The 10,579-nt window shown below is 41.5% G+C and overlaps 1 long non-coding RNA gene across 2 annotated transcripts; it reads right to left on the bottom strand.

Moving 5' to 3' along the window:
• Positions 1 to 104: 104 nt before the first annotated feature.
• Positions 105 to 9,382, bottom strand: LOC146176919 (uncharacterized). Of its 2 annotated transcripts, none has more exons than XR_014701582.1 (4): positions 8,894 to 9,382; positions 7,476 to 7,532; positions 3,879 to 3,953; positions 105 to 3,525 (listed from the first exon to the last, which is right to left on the bottom strand). It is a non-coding gene; the product is annotated as an uncharacterized LOC146176919 (long non-coding RNA). The 2 variants fall into 2 exon arrangements; XR_014701580.1 differs by having other exon boundaries at positions 3,879 to 3,956; positions 8,894 to 9,378.
• Between the last annotated feature and the right edge of the window lie 1,197 nt (positions 9,383 to 10,579).

The following is a 10,579-nucleotide window of genomic DNA, read 5'->3' on the forward strand; positions in this document are numbered from 1 at the left end:
ATATGGAAGCACAGAAAAAGTGGAAATCATGACTCATGTGTCCCTTTGCAACTTATGAGCTGCTCAGTGATGTATGTATCATTGTAGGACAATAATCACGAAGGTTGCAAGACATTCAAAAAATTTATTACACATTTTAAACCAACAAAGAATGGTGACTGCACAAAGAAAATAATAGAATCAAAATATAACAGCACCTGTTCTACAAAATGAAATGAGTGAGAATACGAGCCATCCATTAGAATCAGCCAAGTGACACCCGAAGAGCAATGGAGTCAAAACAATAAGCTTAGCCCATTCACGAAGCCAGAGACAACCACGGCTTCATCTTGCGTTATGAGCCTTTGTTTTAGCCATCCTATGTAGTTCCCTGTAACCCAGTTGTTTGAGCATCAAAAAAAAAAAATTTAACAATCGAGTAAGACGTGCGAAAGCTTTTGTGCACAGGTGGCAGTTGATGGAGACGAGGACATCCAGTGCACAGTGCAAGAGTGTGTTGCAGTCTGCACATGGGGGTATCCACTGCAGTTATAGCTACAGCACTTCATACTTGCTTCCCATGAGTAATTCCTGGGTTTGAATCCACTATGTCCCCATTGTTTCTTTTTAGTGTGAAAGCACTACAAGCAGACACACAAGCATTAGACAATTTGGCTATGCCCTGAACCACTGGATTAGTGCTAAATACATTCATGCTCACATAAGGCACAATAAAAGACACTAACTTCAAAGCATCCTGCCCATTCGTAGCTGACCATATTTGCTAAAAGCCTAGACAGTCAAAGCCTAAGAAGCTGATGCCCACCTGCCCCCTTTGCCCCATTACTGCTGCCATAACACTCAACAAATGGGAGGAAGCCGCTGGCTTGGTAATCGCTGAACAATATTGTTATGAAGAGGAAATAATCTACAATATTCTTACTGATATGCCGCCAACTGACCCTGCCACTCTGTCACTGACACAACAGCTCTAGCCAACTTTGGCACCGACCCTGCACAGAACATGCAAGTTCCAACTGTCGACTTTCAGAATCGGCAAGCCTCGCTGCCTCAAGCATTCACAAGAGCAGTGAATGTTATATGACCTTGCTGGACTCCTTCATTGTGACTTTCAATGGCAACAGAAAGCTATTAATGAATAGATGTCAAGATGAACATAAGTATACCCAACAGCTTGCCTTTTCAGATCACTTGCCCCCCTCTCTCCCGTTTTATATCACCCTTTCAAAGCATGATGCTCCAAGCCTTCATTACCATTTCAAAAGCTGATCAGAGTGGAAGCAAGTGCTTATAGTGCAGTTCGGCAAGCAACTTTTTCTTATAAAGGCAAGATCTTGTCAATGTGCCTGAGTAAGCCAGCAGCGAGGAATTCACTTCACCAAAGACAAGATATCTGGAACGTGCCCACTCTCATTAACTGACAAAGATATATTAGTAGCAGATTTAGGAGGAGGAACAACTTTTATTTCATTTATCTCTTTCTTCCCAAGTGGAGCCCTGCGTTCAGTGCTCCATGTGCCACCACTTTCCTCCAGGCCCGTTAGACTACAATTGTAAGAGGTGCAAAAGAAAAAAAAATGAAAGGCCAGAAAGTGAAAAAAAAAAAAAAAACATAGAGACAAAAAATAATGGGAAAAAGAAGATGCACAGAGAACACATCCTTCACTACATCAGGTTTAAACTGTACCCAAATACTCGCCAAGCAGGCAAAATTAGGAAAGATGTATGAAAGGGTAAATGAAGCACAACTATAAATACATACCTCATAGAAGCCACATGACAGGAAAAAAAAGCAAGCTTACTTGTAACAATGGCAAAACACTTAGCAGGCAGAAGGAAAATGTACATATATATATGTATGTATACAATTGGAAAAAGAATGAGCAAAAATGACAAATGTAAAAGTAAAGGCAATAAAAAACTCAGTAAGCATCCATGACTGGAAAACTTCCAAAATGCATAAAGCTGCACAAGTGGAAACAAGGAGTGAAAGAGGAAACCGACACTTGCTAAAGGTAATGCCTATTGCACCAATACTGCAGGCTTCTGGAGCTCAAGCCTCAGTGAATAACAGTGCACCACAGAGGAGTTATGAAATGTATCGACACAACTCGTGTAACTATTGTTAAAGCATCTAGCAGAGCTGGTTCAGTCTAAAGGAGTAACTCAGACCTGCACATCGCAGCACCTCCAGCAAAAAAATGATAATAATAGAAAATAAAAGAAATAATAATAAAAAGAAAGAAGTGGTATGCCCAAAGTACCTATTTGCTCGACAAAGAAGCAGGAGCCCTCCTCTGTACAGAGCATGGTAGGGGGTCTGCAGGGGGTCTGACACCTTCCAATTACCTAGCTCAGTCTTCAAACCTCATTGGGGTGCAGGTGATCTCTATAGGAGGTGAGATGGTCAACACCAGGCTATTTAGCTGAGTCAATTTGTTTCTTTTCTACCAAGGGCAGTCATACTCGCTTTCTAGCCACAGTTTGAGTAACTGTCACATGACACCAAAGCAGGCACAATGTCGGTAATCGGGGATGAAACCATCCACCACATCAAAATGAGGGCACGGCAAGGCAAGGTCCCTTGACTCTATTAATAAACAGGCACTTAAGATGTGCCTTTTCTAGCCATTTCAATATGCTTCACAGCAGTCCTGCACACTGGAGCAGGATCTCAATATTCGTACGAAGAGCCCCCGGGGTAGTAACACCAGCCACACCCATAAAAACCATTAAATTGTTTATAGTTTCCGACTGCTGAACGAATGACATCCACTGAATATGCAGCTGCAAATACCCTTATTTGGACCTGTTCTCCATGTTTAACTAATGGAAATCCTAAGGAAAGCTTCTGTAGCTCCTTTGCAAAGAGCGTAAAAAGAGTGGACATGTTTCGCTTTGAAAAACCAAAACAAATAGCAGGCATAAGCCTGTTCTGCTTTCAGACTGCAAGGTCCAGCTCAAGAATATCACACTGAACTGGCCAGATGTCAAACGTTAATTTTTAAAACACTTTAATTCTATCTGTATTCCACAATAGTGAAATATTGTGAGTTGAAAAATCAGCCGACAGCCTGGCATGTTCTATGCCATCCACTACGTCATCACACTTCCTCTGATTCTTTGCGGAAGCAACTTCAAGTTTTGCTGCCCAAGACTTCGTTGAAGCTGCTCTTTCAAAGGAATTACAAGGAAGGAAGAGCAAAAGGCTATGTCAATATCCCATTCACAGTTCTCGCAGTGAATCTCAATCTGAGCTGTACTACCCAAGTACCTGGTACAATCAAGACAATAAAAGTGGTTCTCAGCTTCAGGAATGTGTACACCCAAAGCTTTGAAAAGCAAGTATATTTCAATTTTTTTAGCTTTTCCTGGGTACTAGATGATATTCAGCAGGTCCAGCGGGTCTGTCATCCCCCTGGTCGCTGACTTTAGGGCGCATCACATAGGACATGAGAAGGGCTGCAACTTGTGTCCTCTCATCAGCAACTTGCAAAGTACTTTGTTGAGCTCTGCAGTCAGCATCTTAAAATAAATGAGATATTCCACAAATATTAATTGGAAGAAAATGTTAGTTTACATCAAATTTTCCTACAGTCCACTTATACATAAGTGCCAAATAGCAGAGTCTAACTGATACAATGACAGGTGTATTTTACTGACAAACAGTGCGATATGGTTCCTTGCATGATAAATTCCATTTTTTTACATATGTTAGGGTCAGCATAAAGGTGAGCATGTACTGAACATGCAAGCCAGAGAAAGGTTATCTGCCCAAAATGCTTAACATTTGCACTTCATTCAAAGCTTTTGGTGTCAAGATGGAATTATCTGGCATTTAAATCTTCAGCATTTCAGAAAAAAAGAAACATGCTCACTTGAGGACCTCAGTCTTCATCAGAACCTGAGCTGTCTGCATCACTTGGCACAAGATAAGGTACTGGCACTTCTTCCTGCTTTGATAAAAGAAAATGTGAGTCCAGAGGAGAAAATCTTGCCTCACTCAATAAGAACTTAGCCCAGCTTTCCTTTCTGAAATTACTGAAGCTTAAAATATTCATATCATGGTAAGCTTCATGAACAGCACTGCACGCCACTTACAACTATTATATGACAGTAGCATATTAATCAATGTTGCATGGCAGTTTCATTAAACCAAGGAGGGGGAGCAGAAAAGTGGACACAACAGAACCAATTCTTTAAAAAAAGAGAGGATGGCCACTACATGCAATTCATTTTTATAATCAGTTTATGAGGCTCGATAAACGTTTAAAGAGACAATAGCTATCCCTGCTAGTTTCCTATTTAACTAAAATTTGTTCAATTACTTTTTAAATCTTCACATAAAGGCTGGTTCACATGCAAGCAATCGAGTGAACTCAGTGGTGCGCGGCATCGACACAGCAAAAAATTTCCAACAGGTTGGAACTGGAGAGCTCGAGCTGCCGTGACAGCTCAAAATAAGTTTTTTAGTTACTCCGGCAGAAATTGCTGGAGTTCTCACTTGCATGTGAAAGGCTTAAGCGCTCATATGGCAATTATAATTTTAAAAGCAACTGTTATAACTGAAATTGATTGAAACGCCCACCTAAAGCCGTATATGTAAACACTTTGGATGTTAAGGGGAGTCAATGGAAGGAAAAGGAGAAATGCTACATGGTGAACGCTGGAAGGCCAAGTTTGCTACATGGCCGCTTGCCAACTGCAAGCCAAAAAGTGTTCGTAATTTCAGTATCTGGAACGATATTCAGCCAGGAAGAGCACCTTTTTTAGTAGTCTTGGCGGCATTAGAGTTAAAATCAGCAATTCTCCAGAACTAAACATTTAAATAACTAAATGTACATTGGAAAAGTGTAAATCTTAAGCAACTACATTGCCATAGGTCAAGCACTCATCTTTTATGTCTTTTATGATAACCTGAGTCTCCTAACATTGTGGCATCCTATGGCAGACACGAGTAATTGTGTGCAGCGAGGGGTAATTATGGCGTGCTCTTGTTGCAGCAAAAACGTGAAGATGCACATGGTAGCACTGACTGACCATGATTTTGCTTCTTCCAGAGCCACACATGGCTCCTCCTAATGGTCAGGCTAGATACGTACATAGATCTGATTCTGCTAAACAATATTTAAGTATATTTTTAGCAATTCTTTGCTTCCACCTTGCGCAGCTGCTAAATTAGAGGAGAAAAGAGTAATTCAGGCCCTACCAATCTTGATGCATAGAAGGTGACAAAGCCCTGACTAAGCCTTGAAGCATATTTTTGTTTATCCACTTCCCTCCAAAATCACAGTGACATACCTCTCCAAGTCACTGAACTGCTTTTTGCATAATTATCGCAGGCATTACTGATCACAGAATCTCACTCTTGGTAGCGCGAGTGACACTCAAGCTGAAAGAAAACTAAAAAACCTTCAGCGTGGTGCATATCAAAGCCACATCCCTGTTTATGCAACAATGTGACCAGGGCTTAAAGTGCTGTTTTGTGATATGGGTCAGGTATTAAAAGGTGGGAAAGAAAAAAATAAAAAGTATCTGAAGAGCCACTGACTTTTCAGTAAATCCATACAACTATAGGTGTCATTGGCATTAAAATTATGATTTTAAAGTCATCAATAAAGCTTGACAGAAGCAAATTAACAGACTTTAGTGAGTGACCTTATATTTATTGATGACCAACCTCAGATAGGGTGTCCCCTAAGCATGGTAAACACACTTGATAACACTGTGTATTTTGGAAACTGCAACTTGGTGACATTGGAAACCCTGTCCTTCTACAGGTGCTCTCATTTTTCAGCTTTTGTCAAGCCATTTCCTTGCGTTAGCAGCAACTCAGCCACTAATTCCTGTTTCTTGCCTGAGGCTATCAGTGTTCAGAGCGATAAATGGATTTCAAACCTGCAAACCTGGTCCTTTCTCCATGAATATGAGCATAATACTATGCTTTCATACATAGTCATCTTAATTACTTGCATTACGACTTGGGATTTCACATATCCTTCACACGTGACATCACACCACTACAACACGTACAAAACCAAGCTTTACGTATATTTACATTCAGCCCATACCGTGCCAATATTCCCAAGTTATTTCAGCAACTTAACATTCTTCCCATCTCTGCCTTACTCACGAATAACTTAGGCACTTTCACATATTGTTTTGTTAGTAACAACAATCTTCTCTAGTTTATATATCGTCAAGATCTTACTGACCCCAATACCATTAGATTTTCATCAAGAAGTAATTTTCTCCTGCCAAGAATGTGCACTAATTACCGTAGTTGGATTCACATCAGTCAAAGCATGGAATACCTCCGGACATCAAATCAAGTCTTTTGCTACATTTGTTTAATGGCGCTCATTTTGTTCTTCAATTCTTCAATCATTCAGTGCCACCAACTAATGAAATACTTCATACACACTTCGTAAAAAGTTACTTTTAAAACTTGTTTTCTTGCACATGTTCACTTGTTTGTATTAATATTTGAATAATGGATACTTGTATTTTCTTGTATTACTTTAGGCTATGCTGCTGTTCTTCCTTTCATTTTTTTTTATGATATGATACTACTTGTCGTTCTGTCTACGGCTACTTCTTTGTGGGGTATTCTATAATTTCAGAATGAATTTTTCTTCCTTGCCTCTATAATATTTATTTGTTATAGAGGCAAGGGAAAAAATTATTATTGTTATAACATACTATATTTTTACTTTGTGCATTTGCTGTAACCACTGCTCCCTTTCATAACTCGTTTTAATTAGCTGAGGAGGTCCCAGTACAGTACATTTCACTATGGGACTCCTTTTGTATTTATTTATTATGTATGTAATGCTATCATATATGAAGTGCAATAAACTTGAAACTTGACAAAAAAAAATTGAAATCTTGGACCCTGGTTGCAGTTTTAGTTTGGATCTTTAGACCTCAATCTTCTTTTTTTTTTCTACTTGCAGCACAATAGGTTACAAAAAAAAAACAAGCACAAGAGCTACTGTAACGTTTCCATAACAAATTTTGGGACAGGCCAAACTAAAATGTTACAATTTTACATGCGCTGTTGCCGGCTGCTCCAGGAGAGTGTCATGCACATCTGTGCCTACTGGCAAGCAATATCTTGCTTTGGCCTGGTGTAAGAAAGGCAGGGTTATTGGTTATCACATTTATCACTTTTTAGTGGCAGCTCTAATAGGACACCAAGTTTCTCAACAGAGAAATAAAAGGTATTTTGAAACATCTCAAAATAAAGACCATCAAGGAAAGAATGCAGTGTGAGATGTCATGTGTAAACTATGCTAACTGTGCTTAGTTTGAACTGTGCTGAAAATTAGATACCAGATTATAAATCGAGACACTTCGTACTGTGCGAATATGAAGTTCCTTGTAGTGGGGGCAACTGAAACAAATATGTAATTAAACACTGACAACTTTGTGCCATGAGCATTCTCTTTCTCTGCCAAAAGCCTTTTTCATACCTGGCATCAATCCAGGGGCACCTCTCTATCCTCGTCTTCATCAATGCTCTGTGTAACCTGGTAACAAAGAGCATAGATGTTAGACATTAAATCAGCCGACTTCATGAAACATCGGGCACACCGTTAACATACATTCAAGTAAAGCTTCGAATTCAGAGCTCTATGCAACATGCTGAAGTGCATGTGCCCCCCCCCCTTACACACACACACACACACACACACACACACACACACACACACACACACACACACACACACACACACACACACACACACACACACACACACACACACACACACACACACACACACACACACACACACACACACACACACACACACACACACACACACACAGCGGCCCTTCCTACTATGCTATATATCTAATAATGTAAATAATATATCCTGGTTCATATGTTAACCGCATGGAACTAAAATAGTAGAGTTAGGGCAAGGGTGATGCATTAGTTTAATTTCAGCTCACAGAATCCAAGCACAAGCTATTTAACAATCAGACGTGGAGGTAATGCATAAAAGACTAGTCCTGGACTCAGACTGATATGGCCTGTTTTCCTCCTCCAAAGCGGCAGAAAAACATTGATGGAACTATTTGAGAGATGCAGGGTAATTGTGACGGTGGTGGCAGAAAAATATTTTCCTCATTACCTCATTTATTGTGCAGTTCCATTTTTTCAATGTTGTCTATCACCACAGGACTGTGAGATTCACAGTAAACCATTAAAATCACTTCTCCAGTCACTAAGCAAGTGCAGATCACCTCACAAAAAGGGACCTCCTAGAAATCCTGTTTTTGCATCTCGACAAGGTCTCTCAACAGCTAAACAAAGATTATGCGGGGTTCTGGTTTTCTCTCTAAGTGCCTGTTGCTGGAAGTTCCATTATTTGTGATTGCATATATGATGCAGCTTAAAACAAAGCCCCTTCCCCCCCCTCCCTCCCCCTCCTCCTACTCTCATAGGTTGCAGCCCACTGGGAGCAGAGAGCTTATTTAAGATGACACTTAGTCTATGAAGGTGCTGTACGGAATACCGTGCCAATTACTGTAAAAGGTCAGTAAACATGGCGTCAGTGTAATGTCCAGCGCCCAGGCAGTGAGAGATTTAAAGTAGCAACTTCCGGGATGTTTGGCGTACTTATAACACCCCCCCCCCCCCCCCCCCCCCCCCCCTCCGCCACTTTTTTTTTTTTTTTTTTTTTTTTACGAGAGATCTCGACTGCGCACACACTTATGCAAATGAGACGCTCCTCAAAGATCGCGCTTTCCGACCCCAGAACAATTATTAGACTCGGCTCTATGTTTTCAAATGAAATGAATTAACACCATGAAAGCAAGCCCAGATTTGAGTAAAGTCTGTCCGCGCGTCTTTAGCCAACCGAGTTCGAACGTATATATTTACCTCTCCGGCCGCCTTGTACTACTGCAGAGTGGTCGGTAGAACTGTCGTCGTCGTAGATCTCGCCAAACTGGGGGCGTCGAAGTCAGAAGCTCCACCGCTCGAAGAGGCATGAGAGGTCTCGGCAGCCATATGTGCATCTGAACCGCCGATTTTCTGTCTTTCTGTGCATGAGCACATATCTTGCTCAAGGTGGCGTTTGCACCCTAAAGGCATAGCGCGCGTCGTTCCACAGGTTCCACAGTCCCCCTTTTGTCACAGAACGCACATCGACGAATCAGTCCAATAAAACGTATCCAGAAATCGTCCTGCCTTTACAGCTAGGCCTAGGCCTTCCCTTGGCAAAGCGGTGTGTATTTGTCGATTAACTCTATGGATCTATGGTTTGGTGTGGTTGGTGTGGTGATTAAATAGATAACTGCCACATATCTGGTGAATAGTGTAGATCATGAACGTAAATGTACATACCACTGAAATTAAGTGGTACTATGCGCCACCTGCCTTTTGTATTTTGTGAAAACTACCTTCCAACAGTAGCCTTTAAGCCACAGAATCCTTGGCCTACATCGTTTTAATTCACTCGTTTTCATTCTCGGGATAAAAATTCAAACGCTGAAGAGCGTGAAGGACTGTCCGTTGAACATGCATGCATGGGTACATGAGCGCAGCCGCGGTATCCAAGTTGAAACGGACGTTCAGGGCACAAGATTAATTCCCGGGTCGCTCGAAATTGAATTTGGCTTTCCTGCAGTAACGCACTTGCACAATTGAACCGCTGAACGATTATGGTCTAATTGCCATAGTTTTTTTCTTCAGGGATCATATATAGTTATTTGATACTGCCCATGGTAAATTGCATGGTCTAATTTGTTTATAGAACTTAATTCCCAGTTGATATATCTGGCTGGCTTATAGAAATTTCTTGCAAAAAGGGTCCTGGGTTCGCGCTGCAAGCTTTCATGCTCTACGTGCTTCCAGCATTAACACAAGCTCGACCCCATGACTAGAGCAGCTGCACCTGATTTTCCGGTTCGGGCCCGGCCCATGCCCACCGTTTAAAGGCCCAAGCCCAGCCCGGGCCCATAACTCCAAGCCCGGGACTGGGCCTGGCCCATGCACACATGAACCAGGCGCGTACCTGGCCCGCGTTTCCACTAGGCCCGCCCCAGGCCCGACAAAGTCTGCATGCGCAGACGCCTTAAAAATGTACTGCTTACCGCCAGTACATAAAAATAAGCCAAGATGAGACAAAAAAAAAAAAAAAAAACTTACAGTAATAATATTCTCAACAGAGAATTAATTGCAGTAGTATCTGTAGAAGCAAAGGTTTCGTCAAGAGGGTTTTGGGAAGACATTTTACTCCTCTGTCTACAATACGCTTTCTTTTATTCGGCGTCAAATAAATCACTGGACCAAATTCAGCGGCAGGTTTCCTTCATTTCCGAAAGAAGCTGTATACACAGAAAGCCCCGGCCCGCGGCCCGTTTCCATGCAGTGTTCTACCGACCCCCTGCCCCAATCCCGATCACGTATATAACACAAGCTAATATACGGGACGTCGTGTTAGACACGTATGGCGAGCTAATTAGTACGGATCACACATATGCTCTTTCACATATGTACTACAATCAGCTGAATACGGCAGCGACGATGTCTTGCGATGTGTTTGCTAACACGTTGAAATGGCCA

Source organism: Amblyomma maculatum, chromosome 10 (assembly GCF_055883805.1).
Source record: "Amblyomma maculatum isolate TAMU_Amacu chromosome 10, ASM5588380v1, whole genome shotgun sequence".
In the NCBI taxonomy this organism is placed as follows: Eukaryota; Metazoa; Arthropoda; class Arachnida; order Ixodida; family Ixodidae; genus Amblyomma; species Amblyomma maculatum.